Source organism: Phyllostomus hastatus, unplaced genomic scaffold, assembly GCF_019186645.2.
Source record: "Phyllostomus hastatus isolate PE091 unplaced genomic scaffold, TTU_PhHast_1.1 phas_scaffold_182, whole genome shotgun sequence".
Classification (NCBI taxonomy): Eukaryota; Metazoa; Chordata; class Mammalia; order Chiroptera; family Phyllostomidae; genus Phyllostomus; species Phyllostomus hastatus.
The window spans coordinates 30,836,362-30,859,773 of NW_025334013.1; the positions used below are offsets into that span (position 1 = coordinate 30,836,362).

Below are 23,412 nucleotides of genomic sequence, written 5' to 3' on the forward strand. Positions count from 1 at the left end.
CCAAGCAGGAAAGCATGAAGAAATAAGAATTCCAAAAAACGAGGAGAAGCTTAGGAACCTCCAGGACATCTTTAAACGTTCCAACATCTGAATTATAGGGGTACCAGAAGGGGAAGGAGAAAAGCAACAGATTGAGCACGTATTTGAACAAATAATAAAGGAGAACTTCCCCATTCTGGCAAAGGAAATAGACTTCCAAGAAATCCAGGAAGCTCAGAGAGCCCCCAAAGAAGTTGGACCCAAGAAGAAACACACCAAGGCACATCATCATTACATTACCCAAGGTAAAAATGAAGGAGAGAATCCTAGAAGCAGCAAGAGATAAGGGGACAGTCACCTACAAAGGAGTTCCCATCAGACTGTCAGCTGATTTCTCAAAAGAGACCTTACAGGCAAGAAGGGACTGGAAAGAAATATTCCAAGTCATGAAAGACAAGGACCTACATTCCAGATTGCTCAAACCAGCAAAGCTCTCATTTAGAATGGAAGGGCAGATAAAGTGCTTCTCAGATAAGGTCAAGTTAAAGGAGTTCATCATCACCAAGCCCTTATTTTATGAAATGTTAAAGGGACTTATCTAAGAAAAGAAGATAAAGAAAAGACATGTATAGTAAAAGGACAGCAACAGCAAACTCACAATTATTAACAACCACACCTAAAGCAAAACCAAAAGAAACTAAGTAAACAACTAGAACAGGAACAGAACCACAGAAATGGAGATCACATGGAGGGTTAGCAACAGGGGAGTGGGAGGAGGAGAGAGGGGGGAAAGGTACAGAGAATAAGTAGCATAAAATGTAGGTTGAAAATAGATAGGGGGAAGGTAAGAATAGTATAGGAAATGTAGAAGCTAACGAAATTATAAGTATGACACATGGACATGACTAAAAGAGGGGATATGGGTGGGAGAGGGTGTACAGGGTGGAGGGGAGTGAAGGGGTGAAAATGGGACAACTGTAATAGCATAATCAATAAAATATGTTTTAAAAAAATATATATAGCTATATGAGGCCCCAGCTGGCATAGCTCAGTGGATTGAGCTTGGGCTGCGAACCAAAGTGTCGCAGGTTCGATTCCCAGTCAGGGTACATGCCTGGGTTGCAGGACATGACCCCCAGCAACCACACATTGATGTTTCTCTCTCTCTCTCTATCTCCCTTCCTTCACTCTCTAAAAATAAATAAATAAAATCTTTAAAAAAAAAATATATATATATATATAGCTATATGAACCTGGTCAAGTTACTTTAAAACCTCTCTACACCTCCAGTTGTCCATCTGTAAAAAGGAAATAATAACAGTACCTACATTATAACATTTTATATGTATTAATTTATTTAATCCTCACAACAACTATATGTCTAAAAACATGAATTAGAAAAATGAACAGTAAACTCATAGTAGTAGTTAGCTTGGTGGGAAAAAAGAGAAATGAGATAAGAAAGGGAAACAAAGACTTCATCTATAGCACTAATATTTTGGTTCCTTTTACTAAAAAAAAAAACCCTACAGAAAACAACACAAAATGATAAATTCACTATTTTTTTTCTTTTTCTGTCCTCACTCAAGGACATCTTTTCATTGCTTTTAGAGACAGGAGAAGGGAGAGAGGAAGGGAGAAAGAGACAGATCAATGTGTGAGAGAAGCATTGATCTGCCATATACCCCAGCCCAGGGATTGTATGCGTCCTGATGGGGGATCGAACCACACACCAAGTATGCACTCTGACCAGGAATCCAACCTGCAGCCCTTCAGTCCACAGGATGATGCTCCAACCAAGTGAGCCATGCTGGCCAGGTGCTTGCTAATTTTGTTTCATTAACTAATATTTGTTAATTCTGGGTGGTATTATTTTGCACTATTTTCTATATTTATTTTTTAATTAAAAAGAAATCTTTAACAGTTAAAGTTTTTGTTTTTGTTTTTTTTTAATCTATTGCCAATACAACAGCCATGCAGTATGATTAGGCCAAAAACCTGAAAATAGTCTGGCAAACAAATAGCATCCCAATGTGCAAGCCAAGTCTCTAGATTCTCAAACTTTTATTTGCAATAGTTCCACTATAGTTTTTGGTCCAAGTATTTACCTCTTAGGCCAAAACCCAAAAAATTCTTGAGTTTTCAACTTCACAGAAGTATTTTTGGATAGCCTATGTCCACAAGCTTAAAATATGAAAGCACTCATGTCAAACACTGATTGATATTTAGTTGTAGTACCCCTGTTACATGATAAAGTAATACTGATTACGAAATAGTTGAAATGAGTGGTTAAAAAGTGCAATCTCCTCATAGGAGTAAGAAATTTATTAATCCATTTTGTAGAAGAGCTAAGTATGGGAAAACTTCAAACTCTGCCTTCTGCTACCTTGGCCAGCATACTAAAAACCACATTTTAAATAAAATCAACCATGAAATAAAGGGCTCTCAATTTAATCTGACAAATTTTATTTTTTTAAGATTTTTGTAAAGAATTTCTTTATTTTTAGAGAGAGGAGAAGGGAAGGAAAAAGTGCGAGAGAGAAACATCAATGTGCAAGAGATACATGGATTGGTTGTCTCTTGGTTGCCTCTCACATGCCCCCAATTGGGGACCTGGCCTGAAACCCAGGTATGTGCCCTGACTGGGAGTCAAACCAGCAGCCTTTTGGTTCTGAGGCCAGAAGTCAATCCACTGAGCCATACCAGCCAGGGCTAATCTGACAAATTGTAATTAGTCATAAAAGACAGCAAAAGTGTGTGTAGGAACACTCTAAAACTACACCCTATTTTATTTGTTTATTAATTTTAGAGAGAAAGATGGATTTGTTGTTTACACTTATTTATGCATTCATTAGTTGATTCTTTTTTTTTTAAGATTTTATTTATTTTTAGAGAGGGGAAGGGAAGGAAAAAAAGAGAGAGAGAAATATCAATGTGTGGTTGCCTCTCACGTGGCTCCCACTGGGGACCTGGCCTGCAAACCAGGCACGTGCCCGGACTGTGAATCGAACCAGCAACTCTTTGGTTTGCAGCCTGCACTCAACCCATTGAGCTATGCCAGCCAGGGCTCACTAGTTGATTCTTATATGTGCTCTGACAGAGGATCAAACTTGCAACCTTGGCATATCAGGACAATTTTCTAACCAACTGAGCTACCCAGTCAGGACACAAAATCCCATTTTAAATCTGAAAATGGTCAATTTTAAAATCAGAAAATAGGAGTTCCAATGGCACAATTGGTTAGCACGCAGTGTTTATAAAATCAGAAAATACAATCATTATAAAGTGTAAGATTTTATAATGTTTTCAGCCTCTGGACTACCTCTCTTGGTTTTATTTACTGAATATTTATTACCTTATAGTACCCCTTTAAGTATACATTTTTGGGGAAACAAAAACAACTACAATTGCTGTCACATTTACTAGAAAGATTGAATGACTTTTAAAAGTTCAGGTTTCCCTCTAAAGAGGCTACTTGATTCAAGAAACTACACTTTGTTGATCAAGAACAATTAATTTTAAGCTTGTAAAAACCTGTAATTCTTAAATGAAAACTGATGATACTGTGATGCTTCACTAAAAATATTTCAGTTAGTGTCCCGGTGGTTCTCATGTGAAAATTTATGGGGCAGAGAGTTCCAGGAAGGAGTTAATGCCACAATGGCAGGAGTGTGCAGTGGGCACATTTTAGTACACAGGCGCCAAGGAAGCTCAGTATCCTCCAATACATGAAACAGTCCAGTACAACAAAGAATTGTCCTGCCCTAAATGCCAATAATGCCCCTGTTGAGAAAACTGGTTGGAAAAGTTTAAACAGTTTTGTTCTTAACCTAGGAAATAGCCTTTAGTAGTCTTTCGAAAGTGCCAAAACTGCACTAACCAGTGTGGCTCTGTTGGTGCGAGCGTTGTCTCATGCACCCAAGGATCAAGGGGTCTATCCTCAGTCAGGGCACATGCCCAGGCTGCAAGTTCAACCCCTGGGCGGGGTGTGTGATAAAGGTGCCCTGTTGATGTTTCTCTCTTACATGGACATTCCTCTCTCTGTCTCCCTTCCTCTCTCTCTAAAAGCAATGAAAAAATGTCCTGGGGTGAGGATAAAAAAAAATCCCAAAATTATGTTGCTTACCAGGACACAAACCATTTTTTTTGTAATTATGTTCTCAATTTCAATATTTATAAACCTGGAAGTTCAAAACTATTTTTCTTTTCTACACAGGCAGGTTTACCTTTTCAAAGGCTAATCTCACTTATATTGGGACTGATTTATTTTTCACAAAGAAGATACAATTAAAAGCTTTGAATGGGGAAAGTAATTTGAAAGCTATCAATAAAAAAGTTAGTGATTTATCCTATACCTAATGTTATATTTTACCTTTCCAAAGTAGGAATTCTACATATCATTTTCTGGGGAATCAAGGAAACTTTTTTAGGATTCCCAGTTAGACCATATTCCCGTCTGATATATTTCTTGAAATAATAACTAAAGTCACCATTTACTACAAGCCATGCATTCTCCCAAGTGTTTTGTGTATGCTTTCTCTAATCTTTATGACAACCCTACAAGGTAGATATTATTGTCTCTAATTTATATTTTTTGTCCCCATCTGAGTATATGTTTATTGATTTTAAAGAGAGAGGAAGTGGGACGGAGAGAGAGAGAAACATCAATGTGTTGTTCCACTTATTTATGCATTCATTAGTTGCTTCTTGTATGTGCCCTAGGTGGGAATCAAACCCACAACCTTAGCACATTGGGATGATGCTGTACAAACTGAACTACCCAGCCAGGGCAATCATCTCCAATTTAAAAAGGAAAAAATTAAGACACTGAGAGATTAAAAGATTTGTCCAAATTCAAACAACTGATGACAGACTCAGGATTGATAGCCAGTAATTTTAAATCCAAACCCTTCCCACTATGAATGTCTCCTCCAAAAACATAGCTAAATTTCTGTGAAAAAAAAAAGTTACATATTAGCTAATTAGAACGCTACTATTATTCCCCATCCTACCTAACAGCAGAGACCAAAGAGTATACAGATGACAGCTCCACCAGCCCCTGAAGCAAAAAGCCTTCAGTCATCCAATAACATTCCACAGATATAAAAGTTAGTATTGCTTTAAACAAATTGCCTATAGAATGGATGCCAAGCTGACAGGGCAGATATTCCAACTCCCAATCATTCCTTCTTTTCCATTCTAATGTACAGTATTTGTGTTTCTCTCTTTTTCATTTCACAGGAACATTTCACAGTAGATGAAACTTCACTGTAGTGTAGATGCAAATAAAATTCTGCAATGCTGCAACATGTAGCAGGATACGGCAAAGCCTTAGCCAGCAACCAGACATTTTCAGTACATATCCAAATATGGAATCATGTGTGCGCAAAGTTGGTAATGAAGTTCCAAAGTGAGTAAAAAGGATTTCTGAGAATTCAGTGGACTTTTACACCCTAGGTATAAAGAGTAGAAAAAGAGTGCAAATATAATAGCCTAATCATATTTTGTTTTCTTTCTATAATCATAAAAAAATCCCTGATTCAAAATTAAACAAGGATTTGTTATGGATAAGATACAGCCCAGAAAAGGAATATTGACAAATACAATAGCTATGCATATCAAGACCAACCACATGGCAAATCTACATAACGAGTCTGTTCAGCTGCTATCCTTTCTATGGACCAACATAGCAAATACAGACACATTTCAGAATGACTGCCTAATTCAAAAATAAAAGCAATACTCCTGAACCTACCTTCCTGCTGTGAAATAATGAGTTGCAGTTTTCATTCAAACCAAAGGCAATCTAACATAAAAACTGGCATCCCTATTTAATTAGCCATACATATACACAATGGTATATATTAGTGACAGACAGATCAAAAGCTAGTTCTTAAAATTGTATTCTCTCTTTTAGATAAGAATCTTCTATTTCCTATTATAACTACAATCCACCAGGCCCTAGACCATGACATAAAGCAAACTTAGGCTGAAAGCTGTAAAGGCCTTGGGAGGTTAACTAGTCCAGTCTTTTGGCCAATTCAGAAACCCCCCCTCTATTAATGGACTCAAATGTTAACTGGGTTCCCACTAGGTACAAGGCATTATGATAGGTGTTATGTTTACTAAGCATTTACTATAATCCACACACTTTTCCAATTCTTTATATTTAATATTCATAAAAGCCCTATAAAATAGAATATTATATGTTTTACAAATGTGGAAAAAAGCATGAAGGAATTAGTTAACTTGTCTAAGCTCTCTTGGCCAAGAAGTAATAGAGTCAGTATTCAGATCCAGGCACTATATTCTTTATTTTTTCTTTAGATTTTTAAATTTATTGTATTTTTTACAGAGGGAAAAGGAGAGAAACATCAATGTGTGGTTGCATCTTGCAAGCCCCCCACCAGGAAACTGGCCCACAACCCAGGCAGGTGCCCTAGGCTGGGAATCGAACCTGCAGCCCTTTGATTCGCAGGCCAGCACTCAACCACTAAGCCACACCAGCCAGGGCCAGGCACTGTGCTCTTAATCACTATACTAAGACAGTACTGCCTCTGTAGAAGGACATAGAAAACCAAATGAAAAATGATTCCACCCTCCAGGGACTTAATCTCACAGGGAAGACACGTATATCTATGAATACAAGTCAGTGTGATAATTGCTAATGACAGATTATAAGTAAAAGGAGGGCTTCATTAAGGCACTGGCAGTAAGGACAGGCAACTAGGAAAGGAGATAAGTGACTTTAAAAAGATGAGCAAATGGATGTAGTAGATACATGAAGTACCTAGGATGACTCTCAGTTTAACTAGAATCCTTCCCATGTTTCTGGTTTGAGTGATTAGGGAAATGACTAGGTATTCACCAAAAGGAACAGATTTGTGAAGAATGTAAATTCTTTGCTGATCTTCTGAGTTTGAAGTGCCTGAAAGAAAAAGTCTGACAATTTGTAGGAAGCAGTTGGGAGACACCACGCTGAAACTCAGGAGAAAGAACTAGACTGGAGGTACAGACTTGAAAGCCATTAGCACTTACACATATTCTAAAATTTCCCAAAGTAGGGAATATGAATAATGGGTAATATTTACTGAGATGCTACTATATACCAAAGCCCAGTCTCCTCCACTATGTCCTTAGGTGAAATTACATAAGAGGCCAACAGAGCCCTGGCCAAGCAGCTCAGTTGACTGGAGCATTGTCCCAATAGACCAGGGTTTCAGGTCCAATTCTCTCTCTCTCCCCCCTCCTCCCTTTCCTCTCTCTCTAAATCGAATAAATGAAAAAAAAATTTTTAAGGCCAAGGGAGCATCAACATACACAGGATGAAAAAGAAACAACAGAGGTAGGAATAAAGGAAGAGAAAGTATGTCACACAAACCAAATGTGAAAACAACAAATATATCAACTACCACAAAGTGGCCAAATAATGTGAAGAAAAGTGTACACTGCCACAAAATAAGCAAATAATGTGAAGAAAAGTATCCACTGGATTGCATATTATGGAGGCCAGAATCAGTTCAGCCTACTATACTACTATACTTACTACACAACAAATAGCTCACTAATATTCCAGCAACCATTCTATTATTGGAAAGTTTTGAATGTTACAAAGCTTAAGCACAGTACTGTGTTCAAATCCTGACTCTGAAGGAGAATTAAGAGTTATAACAATTAAATAAGTATATTTGATTGGATCCTGATTTGAACAAATAGTTATAAAAGACAACTGGGGAAATCTTAACAAGGATTACTATTAGAGTAATTATTAATTTTATTAAATATGATAATAATATTAAGATTATATAAGAGTTATCTGGAGATGCACCTAGAAATAGAGGTAAAATATAATGTTTGTATATGCATTAAAATATATCAGGAAAAATAAATGTAGCAAATTTTATAAAATGTTAGTAATTGTTATATGTGGGTGTTTGTTACATTTTTCTAATAACAAAAACAAAAACAGTCTTCAGAAAAGAAAATGTTAACTTTTTGTCAATAAAAATAGTAGACAACAAAAAAAGCATAGAGTTCACAAACACTAATACTAGAAATGGAAAAACCAGCTGGCCTCATGTTGTATGTACAAGTACTTGTTGCTTGGAATGAAAATTTCTAATGAAGCAGTATATACATATTCAAAAAATGCTGCATTTCAAACAGCTTAGATGGAAGAGCAGATGACATACCATGGCTAACTGCTAGATAATCCAAAAAGGATATAGTGATGACAAAGATACTGATATTGAAACGGAAACATGGATAAAATTTTATGAAAAAAGAGCAGAGGTGGGAGAAAACAATTTTTCTAAAATAATATATTGTTATATATTATTTCTTTTAAACATTTTTATTTATTCCTTTTTAGAGAGAGAGGAAGGGAAGGAGAGAGGAAGAGAAACATCAATGTGTGGTTGCCTCTCACGTGCCCCCTACTAGGGACCTGGCCCGCATCCCAGGTGTGTGCCCTGACTGGGAATCGAACCTGCCATCCTTTGGTTCATAGACCTGTGATCAATCCACTGAGCTACACCAGCCAGGACTGTGATATAGTATTTAAAATATGTGTATATGGCCCTGGCTGGTGTGGCTCAATGGTTGAGTGCCGGCCTGTGAACCAGAGTCACTGGTTCAATTCCCAGTCTAGGGCACATGCCTGGGTTGTAGGCCAAGTCCCCAGTGGAGGGCATGTGAGAGGCAACCACACATTGATATTTCTCTCCCTCTCTTTCTCCCTCCCTTCCCCTGTCTAAAAATTATAATGTGTGTGTGTGTGTGTGTGTACGTGTGTGTGTGTGTCTAAAATGAAACAAGACAGATTTTTTAAAATCCTGATTCCAGCCCTGGCTGATGTAGCTCAGTGGATTGAGTGTAGGCTGCAAACCAAAGGGTCGCCAGTTTGATTCCCAGTCAAGGCACACACCTGGGTTGGGGTTCAGGTCTCCAGTGGGAGTCACATGAGAGGCAACCACACACTGATGTTTTTTCCCCTCTCTTTCTCCCTCCCTTCCCCTCTCTCTAAAAATAAATAAAATAAGCCCTGACTGGCGTAGCTCAGTGAATTGAGCGTAGGCTGTGAACCAAAGTGTCGCAGGTTCGATTCCCAGTCAGGGTACATGTCTGGGTTGCAGGCCATGAGCCCCAGCAACCACACATTGATGTTTCTCTCTCTCTCTTTCTCCGTCCCTTCCCTCTCTAGAAATAAATAAAAATCTTTTTAAAAAATAAATAAAATAAACCTTTGAAAAAATTCTGATTCCAACTTAATACCTAAATAATTTTGAACATGTCACTTACCTTCTCCCCTTATCTATAAAATAGAGATAAATATTAACTATGCCTCATTGTGTTATTATAAGAATTAACTGAGAACATACTAAGGAATTAAAGGATAAAAAGGCATATATGAAGCACCAGGACTTCCAGCCAAGATGGAGGCATAGGTAGATAAACTTTGCCTTCTTGCACAACCCAAAAGGACAACAACAAATTTAAAAACAAAAAATAACCAGAATTGCCAGAAAATCAAACTGTATGGAAGTCTGACAACCAAGGAGTTAGAGAAGAACCATTCATCCAGACCGGTAGGAAGGGTGGAAGATAGGTAGCCAGGAAAGGGAGGACTTGTGGCAAGGCAGTGGCTGGAGGACCAGACAGTCACACATTTGCATGCAAATAAACTGGGAGAAACAATTAGGGAGCGAGACAGACCATACAACCCAGGGTTCCAGTGCAGGGAAACAAAGCCTCAAAACTTCTGACTGTAAAAACATGTAGGGATTGCCGTGGCAGCAGGAGAAACTCCCAGACTCATAAGAGAGTTTGTTGGAGAGATCCACAGGTTCCTAGAACATACACAAAACCACCCACCCAGGAATCAGCACCAGAACCGCCCAATTTGCTTGTGGATAGCAGAGGAAGTGACTAAAAGATGGCGGAAAGCTGAGCAACTGGCATGTTCCCTCTGGGATGCCTCCCCCAGATATAGCACCACAACACAGAGACATAGGTTGCCCCACCCTGGTGAATACCTATGGCTCCGCCCCTTACTACATAACAGGTGCACCTAGACAAAAAAATATGGCTCAAATAAAAGAACAGATCAAAGCTCCAAAAATAGAACTAAGCAATGCAGAGACAGCCAACATATCAGATGCAGAGTTCAAAACATTGGTAATCAGGATGCTCACAGAAATGGTTGAGTATGGTCACGAAATAGAGGAAGAAGTAAAGCTATGAAAAGTGAAATAAAGGAAAATGTACAGGGAACCAACAGTGAAGGGAAAGAACCCAGGACTCCAATGATCTGGAGCAGAAGGAAGAAATAAACATTCAACCAAAACAGAATGAAAGAACAAGAATTCAAAAATAAGGAGAGGCTTAGGAACCTCTGGGACACTTTCAACGTTCCAACATCTGAATCATAAAGGTGCCAGAAGAAGAGGAAGAACAAGAAATGAAAACTTGTTTGAAAAAATAATGGAGAACTTCCCTAATCTGGCAGAGGAAACAGACTTCCAGGAAGTTCTGACAGTCTCAAAGAAGTTGGACTCAAGGAAGCACACACCAAGGCACATCATAATTACACTACCCAAGATTAAAGAGAAGAGAATCTTAACAGCAGCAAGATATAAGGAGACAGTTACCTACAAAGGAGTGCCCATAAGACTATCAGCTGATTTCTCAAAAGAAACCTTGCAAGCAAGAAGGGGAAAGAAGTATTCAAAGTCTTGAAAGGCAAGGACCTACATCCAAGATTACTTTACCCAGCAAACCTATCGTTTAGAATGGAAAGGCAAATAAAGTGCTTCCCAGACAAGGTCCAGTTGAAGGAGTTCATAATCACCAAGCCCTTACTGTATCAAATGTTAAAAGGACTTACCTAAGAAAAAGAAGATCAAAAATATGAACAGCAAAATGACAACAAACTTACAACTATCAACAACCGAACCTTAAAAAGAAAAAAACAAAAAACTAGAAAAGGAACAGAATCACAGAAATGGAGATCACAGGGAGGGTTATCAGTGGGGAGCAGGATAGGTACAGGGAATAAGAAGCATAAATGAGCCCTGGCGGCGTAGCTCAGTGGATTGAGCGCGGGCTGCGAACCAAAACATCACAGGTTCGATTCCCAGTCAGAGCACATGTCTGGGTTGTAGGCCACGGCCCCCAGCAACCGCACATTGATGTTTCTCTCTCTCTTTCTCCCTCCCTTCCCTCTCTAAAAATAAATAAATAAAATCTTTAAAAAAAAATACCAAGCATTTAAAAAAAAAGAAGAAGCAGCATAAATGGTAGGTACAAAATAGACAGGGTGGCTAGAGCCAGGGGAGGGTTGTGGCTAAGAATAGTATGGGAAATGGAGAAACCAAAGAACTTATACGTACGACCCTTTGTGGACATGAACTAAGGTGGGGGAATGCTGGTGGGAGGGGTGGTACAGGGCATAGGGGAATAAAGGGGAGAAAAAAATGGGACAACTGTAATAGCACGATCAATAAAACATATTTTTAAAAAAGCACCAGACAGGGTGCCTGACACACAGTAACCATTTAATTAATGAGTTCCCCTTCCTCTCCTTCCCCTACCTCACCCTTAATCCTAGTTCTGGATACTGAAAGTATACAACAAATTAAGGCTGGATTTTTTTTCTTGTTTATGATAGCTTTTCAGTTACTTTGTCTTCTCCAGTGCAAAAATATACGCATCTTTCAGGTTTCCCAGGGAACATGGCATCAAAATCTCCCTGGTTACCTTCATCAAAGTTTAGCCTTAATTACCCTCCAAATTGTCAAAGCCCCTCTCAAACACAATAGCAGAAAATGTACACAATATTATGTATATGCTCTAACTAGGACAGAATTGAGTGGGACCATTATTTCTCTTATTGGATATAAAAAAACATTGTGACCTTCTAAGTACACTAAGTGTATCTACAACTTTGTATGCTGAAACATGAAACTTGACACTAGAGGGGTGTCAAATTCACTTTAACCAGGGGTCACATCAGCCTCGTGGTTGCCTTCAAAGGGCTGAATGTAATTTTAAGACTGTATAAATGTAACTACTCCTTAACAGTTAAGCGAGAGCTCCGCGCTGCCACCAGGTAGAAACAAGGTACTGGGTCAGATAAAACAAGGTGGAGGGCCAGATTCGGCCCACAGGCCTTGTGTTTGCCACCTGTGAATATTGGACCTCTTCGAATAAGCTTAGATACTAAAGTACTAGGGGGATGTATGAATTTTCAGGATAATGTTTCTTTGGATAAATTTTCCTATTTGATTTCAAGAAGACCTGAACATGGCCAATAAGATCAGATAGGCAACTCACCTCTTTTTCTGATATAGTAAGTTAGAAGGCTGTACCAGAGAGTGTGGAAAAAAGAAATTGAGAGGAAAGAGGAAGTTAGGTTCCTGGGATTAGGGTAGGCTGTTCTAGAGTTCATATTACAAAGGTCAAAGAAGGAATCTGATAAAAGGGAAAACAAAATAATAACATGAACTTATCAAAAAATATTTTTATTCAAACTTCTTTCTCCGATGTATTATTTCCACTAAACAGAATATGTTACAGCTAATAAAAATGACCATTATAATAAGCACACAAAGATAAATGCACAAGAATATTAACTTGCATGTTGTAGCAGAAAAAAACTGGAAACAATCCAAATGTTCATCAATTGCACACCCATATAATTTAACATTATAGTCATTAAAGGAATGAGATAAATTCTATACATACTAACTGAAAGATGTCCAAATTTCACTGTTAAGTAACAACGGCAAGTAGCAAAAAATAGAATATATAGTGTGATCTTTTATTTTTTTAAATATAATACTAGTAAACATTAGTATATGCCTAGAAAGCAATGCAGAGGAATACATATAGTACTAAGCTGTCATCTTGGTAGAGGAAGTGATTATATGAAACACTCATTTTTTATGGAATACATTTTTGTGCATTTGTTTTTAACAATGATCACACATTATTTTTGTTTAAAAAGTAAAGATTTGAAAGGTTAGAACTGCCCTAGTTGGTGTGGCTCAGTGGATTGATTGCTGGCCTACAAACCAAAACATTGCCGGTCTGGTTTCTGGTGAGGGCGCATGCCGGGGATGTAGGCCCAGGTCCCCTGTTGGGGGCATGCAAGGGGCATCTGATAGATGTATCTCTCACACATCAATGTTTCTTTCCCTCTTTTTCCCTCTCTTCCCCCTCTCTAAAATTAAATAAATAAAATCTTTTAGAAAATTGTTACAACTAAAATCCATCCTTTTATTCTTCCCATAATAGCTTAGACTACAAAAGATGAAATTTATGATGCATGTTAATGGAGAGAGGCAAATATAAAAAATAAATAATTTTAATTATTTATTATAATTATGTAAAATTATACACTAGAAAAAATAAACGAATTATACTAAAGTCATAATATTATTTTTTTACCTGCTACCGCCAGGTAGAAACAAGGTGCTGGGCCAGATAAAACAAGGTGGAGGGCCAGGATGTCCCTTGGGCCTTGTGTTTGCCACCTGTGCCCTAGAAAGTTGGTGATGACAATACAGACACACACACAAGAAGAATCTGAGAGGATATAACCTAAAATGTTAACAATGGCTATTAACTCTTCAAATCTTGGGAAGATCTGAAAAATTTCACCTCCTTTAAAATCAACTCTATTTCCCAATTCTTTCTTAATCAACATGCATTAATTTTATAATCACAAAAATTGTAAGGAGTCCTTCCAAATTACAAGTTTCTACCCATCAATAGAAATACAACACTCAAAGTAAATAATGTGCAAATTAGTGAACCATGTGAGAGCAAAAGAATTTCTGAGAACTTTTTGTCTGATTCTAATTATACCTAATACAAAGGACAAGACTAAAGTATGCAAAAATACTTCAGGATTCCAGTTCCTACTTTTGAAAATGACCCCATGCAAATTGTCCAAGGAAACCACTGACCACAAGACCAATAACACCTTAGTTTCCCACATTGCAGAAGGCAAATTATGTCATTCTATTATATACAATGCAGCAAAAGAGATGACAGCCTCTATACAACTTTTCAGAAGACAAATTCATAAATAACACCGTATTACATAATTTACAGTTTACAGGTGACAAAGCACTTTGACCTTCACAATAATTCCAATTTCTCATTCCTATTGGATAGATTACAAAATTAAGGATTCAAATGGAGAAGGCCTTTCTAACTATGCCTCAAAATCCAAAAGGAAAAGACTGAAAAGTCTGTCTCCATAAAAATCTAAAAGTTCTACATAGGAATAAAATAAAAGAAGTCAGAAGACAATATCAAAATGGAAACAATATTTGCAATGCCACAGACAAAAAAAATTATCTTATATGTATGATATGTATCATAGTTAAAGAGAGACCTAGAAATCAATAGGAAAGAGAGCTATGCATGACCCAAGAGAAAAAAAGGTAAAGAATTTAAACAGATAGTTTACAGAAAAAGAAAATGAGTGACTCATCATAAAATGATAGTTGACAGTAAAATAATTTTTTTAAACTACTCAGAGGTATCATTTTTCTCTATCAGATTGGCAAAATTTCAAGTTGGATAACAGCAAAGCACAATATTAACAACAGTGACCCCGGAGCCAGAGTGCTTAACTTGAATTTCTGCCACATTAACTGTGTGATTTGGGCAAATCACTTAAATTCCCTATTCCTCAATTATTCATCTGAAAAATGGAGATAATAATAGTACCTACCTCAAAAGGATGTTATTAAGATTAAATGAGGTAACGTATACCAAGCACTTAGAATAGTGTCTGGCGCATAGTAAGTATCATGAAAGTATTAGCTGTGATACAGCTAATATTATATGAACAGGCAATGTATGTTGGAACAATCACTAAGAAAAGCAATTTGGCAATATATTTCATAGTTATATATGTACAGATATCCTTTGGCTTAGAAAGCCTACTTTCTGCATATATATCCCACAAATACCCTTACACACATGTAAAATGACATGTGTTCAAGGGTTTTTGTTATAAAATTACTTACATCAAACCCTAGAAGCAACACAAATGTCCAACAAGAAGGAAATAGTTAATTATGATACATCCATTAAATGGAATATTATTTAGGTGTTTTTTTGGTTTGGTTTGGTTTTGCTTTTTTAGGAGAAGCTCTCTGTATACTGATCAGGAAAGTTTTCTAAGATATATTAAAGATACATTAAATAAAAAAGCAGTATGGGGATAAGAGAGGGAGAAGGTGCAGAATAGTGGGGAACCATGGGCTAACTTTTGCATGAAAAGTGGGAAAAATACAATAGTACATAAGCATTTGCCTAAAGAAAGTCTAAAAGAACATAAAGAAACTAGTGTCCTGGCCTGGTAGCTCATGTGGTTAGAGCATCATCCTGATACACCATCCTGATGCATCCTGATACACAAGTTTATGGGTTCAATCCCTGGTCAAGGCACATGCAAGAATCAATCAATGCATAAATAAGTGGAACAACAAATGGATGTTTCCCTCTAAAAGTCAATGATTTTTTAAATTAAAAAAGAAAGGAAAAAACTAGTAAAAGTGATTGGGAGTGGACATGGAACTACGAGGATGAGGGATAGGCCTAGGAGCGACACTTTCACTGCTTATATAAAACATGAATATGAAAAGATTTATTTAACTATTTGAATGTATTTCCTAGTCAAAGATTAAGTTTTAAAAAATACTAAAGCTCACAGAGGGTAAGAAGTTTGCCTACAATCATATAGCTAACAAGGGTTCATTATAGTTAGGATTTCCATTGGTTTTCCTTGTATAACACTACTTTTCAGAAGTTTTCAGTCATGGAAGACTTAAAAATTATCACAAGTAGGCTCTTTTCTGAAACAACCACTGCCTCTGAATGCTCAGCAAAAACAACACTTATGTGACCATGCTGAAGTCATCTCCATATGATGACTTGGAAAATAGTATAATACTCATTGTTGATCCAAAACATTCACTATCCCCCACACTATACAATGTAATGATTGGGCTTCATTTACTGAAAGGAGATGAAATTCTCACAAAAGTCCTTATCACAGGTTTCAAATTCTAGCACAATATTCATTTGGCAGAACAATAAAGTGTATGATACTAAGAACATATCTATAAACACTTTCACATGGGGGAAAAAACATTAAGCAAGTTGGCTTTCTACTCTAAAATAGGGAATGAGTACATATAAATACAAAGTTTTCTGTTTACAATTAACATAAGTACAAAACATTATTGAGGAACCTTAGGTGGTGAGTCCCTAGCCTCTCAAAACATACTTTTAAACAGAATTAAACAGGCCCATCTTTGCCAAATCACAAAGGATTTGTGTTTGAAACCATCTCACATATACACTTGCATGAGAGAATAATGCATACATCTAAGGCACCAAGTATCTGAGGATCTCAACATTAATTCACACACAAACAGCTGTACCACCTAGTACGACTATCTAGCAAGTACCAAGGAACCTCCAGCTCAGTTTTGAGTCCCTCAGTTCTGGGCAGCCCCAGCTATAGGATCTATTATCTCCTCTGTTCCATTTCCTGCTAGCATATTGGGTAACTATGACATTCATACTGAAGACATATCCAACATATTTAGCCCCTTAACCTTCCACTACTTTAATAAACTATACTTCTATCACCTTTAACAGCACTGTTATTCTTTGTTACACCCCGTTCTTTGTTTCTACCTTGAAATAATAAACTCTGTATTCCACAGAAAGACCTCATCTTCAACCACATTTCTGTTTGTGTCCTTATTCTCTAAGTACACCAGCACCTCTGAAGGTTTTACTTCTTATAATCCCAACTTGGACCCTCGGGGCCCAGCATATCTCTCACACTGTCACTAGCAGTGTGCGGTTACTCTCCATTTTATCATTTTTTCTTGTAAATTCCAATTCTGGAAAAACCTAACCATCTTTTTTTGCCCTCTTGCTCTTAGGCTGCTGGAGAAAGTGTAAAATCCAAGCCCTATTACAAATGTATTATTTCTGTTTCTACTGGCCCCTCAAGGTGGTCAGCAATCTTTTATTTTTAACTCCTTGATCCATTCCTCTTTAATTTTGCATTGAAGGTTTCCATGGTCATAACCATAATACTCAAATCAGAAACTCACCATAGTACATTCCATCTCCAGAGATAACTGACTTCACAGAAAACTGATCACTTCAAAAAAATATGGCCATCTGTCAAGCTCCCTCACCTTCTTTCCCTTCATCAATCACCTCATTATCCACCTTGACTTCTATCCTTTTGGTGTCAAAGAATAAAATGCCCAACATATTTCCTAGGTAAATTTTCCCTCAACTTAAAAAATGGTTTCACCCATACTAAAAAGAAAAAAACACATGTGCCATAGTGGAAAGAACAGAGGCTTCAGAGCTAGACAGACCTTATTCAAATTCTTGTGTAGGCCCTGGTGGGGTAGCTCAATTGGTTAGATCACCATCCCCATTAAGTCAAGGCAAATGGAACGAGTCAATGTTTCTCTCTTTCTCTCTCTCTCTCTCTCTCTCTCTCAAATCAATGAATAAAAATATACAGGGTCTGGCAGAAGTTAACACCTGCTTGAGTGTTGTTGGAAGGTAATATGGGTGTAATAATTTATAGTTTTAATTTGAATATTTCACCTAAAATGTCACATGGTGTGCTTGAGTATGATGGGATATTGTTATGTTACAGAATTACATGCTTATAATTTTGTAACAAAGTTTGTAATAAAAAGGGGCGTTATTTGTGCTGTACCCTGTATATATAAAAATTCTTGCCTGTAGTCTTCTCAACTGTAAGAGGGATACTGATTCCTAAGTCACAAGGCTGTTGTGATCTATAAAACACCTTTATAGTACCTGGCATATAATATATCCTCAATAAAGATGTTTCACAATCATCCACTCTCCTCCACAACCACACTTGTTAACTTTATTCACTGCTTCCCACTTACTCCTCAATCCATCATCATCTGACTACTGCTATCATTGCCACCACCATGCTATCTAACGTGCCTTTCAAAAGGAACAAGTGATCTCCTAATTGCTAAATTCAGTGGTTTCTTCCTAATCCTCATTCTACTTGACCTCTGGAGCACCTGACACTGATGGTTACCCCCTCCCTTCTTGAAATTCTCTCTTCCTCTGGCTTCTATTACAATGCCATTCTGTTCTAGTTCTCGTCCCAATCCTTTAACCTCTCCTTCTCAGTGTCTATTACCCTTCAAACAATAATGTTCCTTCTGGTCCGCAGCCCTTTTCTTCTCTTCTTTCACTATTACCATCCATACTAAGACGTCAGTATTCTCTGTTGATCCCTCAAATTTACATATTCAGTTCTAACCTTTCTCCCAATTTTCAGACCAAAATTTCCAGTTACCCACAGTAATATGTAAAAAGCAACTCAAACTGAACTTGTCTAAAACCAAATTCATTATCTTCCCTCAAAATTGTTTGTTACCCACTTCAACTACCAGTAACATACCAGTAACACTACCAGTCCACCCCATCAGCCAAGTCAGAAACCTCCCACTAATTCTGTCAACTCTATTTTGAACTCTCATAGAATTGCATGGCATTCTCTTCATTTTTCTACCACTACCCCAGCTCATTCCCTCTGATCCAGATTAGCACACTGGGTTCCTGCCTACCTAGGCTTTCTGCCACTACACCGTCGTCTTCACTTTCGATTCTTCCTCCACATTTTCATCAGAGATAATCAATCATACCAAACTCCTACTTACAAAATCTGCAATGCCTCCCCATACCTAAAGAATAAAGTCCAAATTCTTCAGCAAGGTTTTCTCAGCGGTATAAATTGAAAGGTTTTTAAATCAGACAAACCGGAATACCACTTCTAGCTAAACCTGAATACTGGCTTAGTCCAGAGTCTCCAAAGCAAAGGATAAAAGGCAGAGGAGGGAAGAGGAGGGAAGTGAAAAAGGACACAGGGAGGAAAAAGAGGAGAGGGAGGCAGGAGTGTCTGAGTGGAGGGAATTTTCTTTCCAGGGTAGAAGAGGGTGTTTCCAGGGAAGGTAAGTTTGAGGGGAGTGAAGTGAGGGAGGCCAAAATCTCTGAGGGAGGAGGGTGTAATGAGACGAGGAGGCTCTCAGAGTGGAGTTGGAGGTCTCAGAAACGGTTCTCTGAGGAAATTAAGGATTCCTGAGTTTCTGAAGTGAGGAAAGTCCCTGAAAGGAGTCAGGGGCCAGGTCCACGATTTGAAGGAACTTCTAACGGGTTGCAGGCCTCCAGGGCTGAGAAGATGAGGCGGTTGGGGTGGGGGTTGTCGCGGGACCTTGAGGAAAGTGAGATGGGAAGGGGAAGGGGTCGAGGGACGTCCCCAACCGCTGAGAGGAGCGCCTCTGGGAAGTGAAAAGGTCCCATCGGCGCCGAGAGACTCGAGCGCCAGTGCTCCGGAGCCGAGTGGGGTGTAGCGGCCGCGCGCACGGCTGGAGCGCCCCAGATTTGCGCCCCACGCGCTCTCTCGGCGTTACCTGAGGTGGACCGAGCAGCCAGAGGGGTGCCTGGGCGAGTGAGAAGGGGAAGCGGCGGCAAAGAGGGAGCATAGTAGCTCTCACAGCTCTGAGGCGGCAGTGGCTCTTAGCCTGCGGAGGTGGTGGGGGTCCTTCGCACAGAAGCCAGCGATTCCGCGGGGCAAGCAGCAGCGGAGAGCCAGGAGTCCACTGCCATGGCCCGGCACTCGGGACCACTCCTCCTGGCCCGTTTGGCGGGACCAAGACGATCTGGCCCGCGAGCCAGAGAGAGCAGATGGAAGACCAGCTGGAGTCCCCTGCCGCCAGCAACTGAAACGACGGGTCGGAGGAGACGGGGCGGGGCTTCAGTGAGCATTGCCCTCCTTGAGCCCTCCCACTAGTCAATTATTAATCAGCAAGCTGATGGAATTGCCCAATTAGAGTCAGGAATGCCACGTGGTATGAGGGTGGGCACGATGGGCGTCCAGAAAAGCCAATCAACAGCCCTAGGCGCCAATTCTAGAGGACGAAGGAAACCAATAGGAAGGAAGTGAGGGTAAAAACAGAAGAGGCAGTGTGTTGGAAAGGAGGTACAGAGGCTGAGCTATTGCACCTGGTGGAACCCCAAGTCCAGGAGCCTCGCAGAAGGCGGGACAGTAAACACAAAATGGACCAATCAAAACTCCAAACATATAAACTAGTAGTAATTGACAAACCCAGAAGGAAATGGATTAGACTAGCGCGGCTTTTGGGGTGGTGAAGGTATAGTTAAGTAAGACTATCTATTTATGGACAAGTCCTGTGAACGCAGTGTCCTTCAGGATCTCAGTATACTGGCTGAGGAAAACTGTTACATAAACAATTAACTGTATCAACGACTTAAGATAGTAGCAGCAGTGCGTAGGGTTAAACCAAATGCTGACGGAGTAATTAAGCTAGGCTAAGAGATTAGTTCTGGTGAAGGCTTCTTGAAGGAAGTAACACTTTAGCTGGCTTGAAAACAGGATTTTGAAAGAGCTGGGCAGAGAATAAAATTCTATTCAGCTATTCAACAGGCACATATTTCTTCATGCTTTCTTCATATGCCTGGACCTCAGGCCCTCAATCTTATGACTGAGCAGACTACAACAGGTCTAGGGCTTCTAGAAGGGGCCCTAGCGTTTTGGCTGAGTGGATTGAGTGCCACCCGCAAACCAAAGGGTCCCCAGTTGGATTCCATGTCAGAGCACATGCCTGGGTTGCCAGCCAGGTCCACGGTGGGGGACAAACCAGAGCAACAATACATTGATGTTTTTCTGCCCCCCTTTCTCCCTCCCTTACCCTCTCTAAAAATACATAATTAAAAAAATGGAAGGCAAGAACAGGCAAAGAAACAGTGGAATATGGGCCTTCTTGCACTGGCATTCCCTAGGGTTAGAGATCACCTTTCCTACATATTTAGACTCGCTGTCAAGATGAGTGGAATTTGAATAAGTAGTCCACCATTATCCTCGGTTTCACTTTCTGTAGTTTTCAGTTACCCATGGTCAATTGCAGTCTGAATTCCAGAAATAAACAACTCATGATTTTACATTGCAGCCATTCTGTATAGCATGATGAAATCTCGTGTAGTCCCACTACATCCCACCTGGAATGTGAACCACCCCTTTTTGTCCAGCATATCCATGCTGTATATGCTACCCACCTGCTGGCTGGTCACTTAGTAGCTACTCCAACTGTCATGTTGCCATTGCTTGCATTCAGGTAAACTAACTCTTAATGTCTCATTCACCTCTTTTCATCTCTTCACATAGGCATTTCATCATCTCACAAAAAATGTGAATACATCACAATATTTTGAGAGGGACCACATTCACATAATTTTAATTACTGTATATTGTCATTATTCTACTTTATTTTTAGTTGAAAATCTTACTGTGCCTGATTTCTAAAGTTTTTTATTATAGGTATGTATGTAAAAAATAGTATGTATGTAGGTACACTATGTAAAAAACATAGTATATATGGGATTCAGTACTCTGTAATTTCAGGCATCTACTTGGGGTCTTGGAACATACTCCCCATGGATAAGGATATAGGTGGTATACATTCCTGGTAGCAATAAAGTTTTTAAAAGATGTGTGGTAGGACTTAAAAATGTGAATTAGCCTTGGCTGGTGTGATTCAGTGGATTGAGCGGTGGCCTGTGAATGGAAAGGTCGCCGGTTCAATTCCCAGTCAGGGGCACATGCCTGGGTTGTGGTCCAGGTCCCCACTTCTGGGTGTGCAAGAGGCGACTGATGGCAGTTTCTCTCTCACACTGATGTTTCACTCCCTCTCTTCCTCCCTCCCTTCCCCTCTCTCTAAAAGTAAATAAATAAAATCTAAAAAAAAAGAATGTGGCTTGGGCTTCAATGCCAAATTTGTCCTTTCTTTTTTTATGTTGTATATAAAAGATTCCTAGCAGAACAGAAGCCTCAACAGGAGAGTTTTAGGAAGACTAATTGTTAGTTCACAGGCTCTCTAAAGGGAAAAAAGAGAGCACCCTAGCCTGGTCCCCCTGGCCCAAAGCCTTTTCTGTATTATTCTTCTGGAAACAAGTCATGTGCTGCCACCTGGTGACAGTTCAAATACCACTGTTCCACATAGTCATTAAATGTTTCTGCTGTTATAGCTTTGGCACCCTTGCAAACCTGTCTCCCACATTCTAATACAAAGTAGTTAATGAGTAAGTAGAGTACTGGTAGCAAGTAGAATTGAATGATGCCACCATGCCAGATGTATGACCTGACTAATAAAAGATTTAAAAGTCAGGTGTTCCTACCCTGACCAGGTGACTCAGTTGGTTGGGTATCATCTCACAAAGCAAAAAGTTGCCAGTTAGATTCCTGGTCAGAGCACATGCTCGGGTTGCTGGTTCAGCCCCAGATGGGACACATATCAGAGGCAACCAATTGATGTTTCTTTCTCACATCAATGTTTCTCTCCCACATCAATGTTTATCTCCCTCTCTGTCTCCCTCCCTTCCTCTCTCTAAAATATGTTTTAATTAAAAAATAAATTAATAAAAGTTAGGGGTTCCATATACCTGGTTCAGCAGAAAGATGAGCCTTGATGGGAAGTTTTTTGTTTGTTTGTTTTTTAACAGGCTGTTTGATCACTTCTCAACCTTTTAGCTAAGATCAAGTAAACAGGTTCTGTTTGTCCTAGGCCTGGTCTCTACAATTCCACTCTCAGCAATCTCCCTAATGCTGAAAGGTAAGAACCAAGGATTGCTTTATTCAGGTGTCAAAGGTCACTCTCTATGATCTGTTATGCCAAGGCCTTGAATGCACCCCATAAAGGCAGTAGTTCCTGCCATCAGCCTTTTATGATGCTTTTACTTCAAATAACCGTCTCCTCTTCCCAACTGGACTGAGCTAAGAGCTGTGACCTTTAAATGAGCCCATTGCACACCTTAGCTCAAGGCAAATATATACCAGAACTGGTATGTATTATGCTCAATAAACATCCACTTTGATTAATGGCATTATCTTTTGGCTACATTCAGCCATGGAAGAGATCTCATGAAGCTTCAGTGCAATACTGTTACTACCAAAATCCTATCTAGAATACAAAGCCCAGGTAAAAAGAAAGTAATGCTTCCCTTAGTCTACCTAGGAAGATATATCTTCCAAAGAGCAACCCAATGGTGTAAGGATCGGAACCAGTAGCCACAAAGCATTTTTTTAATGAAATGGGAAATACCAAAGTGCATCACTCCTAGTAAGCGTAAGTATTAAATCATTAAATTTGTTTCAGTTAATAAATATACACATATGTACTTACTAAGCTATAATGTAAACTATTTCTTACTGGAGGTTACAGTCGAAAAATTCTGAAAGCCACTGGATTAGAGGCAGAGAGATTGAAAGAAGAATGACCAGGGAGTAGACTGCTACAGAAATGTAGGCTG

At 39.0% G+C, this 23,412-nt stretch overlaps 1 protein-coding gene across 2 annotated transcripts in view; it reads right to left on the reverse strand.

The window, feature by feature from the left end:
• Nucleotides 1-19,813, reverse strand: part of TESK2 (testis associated actin remodelling kinase 2) — a 115,827-nt gene extending 96,014 nt beyond the window's left edge. For both annotated transcript variants that reach the window (XM_045858644.1, XM_045858642.1), the window contains exon 1: nt 19,500-19,813. The gene's annotated coding sequence lies outside the window, so the exon portion shown is untranslated. The remainder of the gene's footprint in view (nt 1-19,499) is intronic.
• Nucleotides 19,814-23,412: the final 3,599 nt, after the last annotated feature.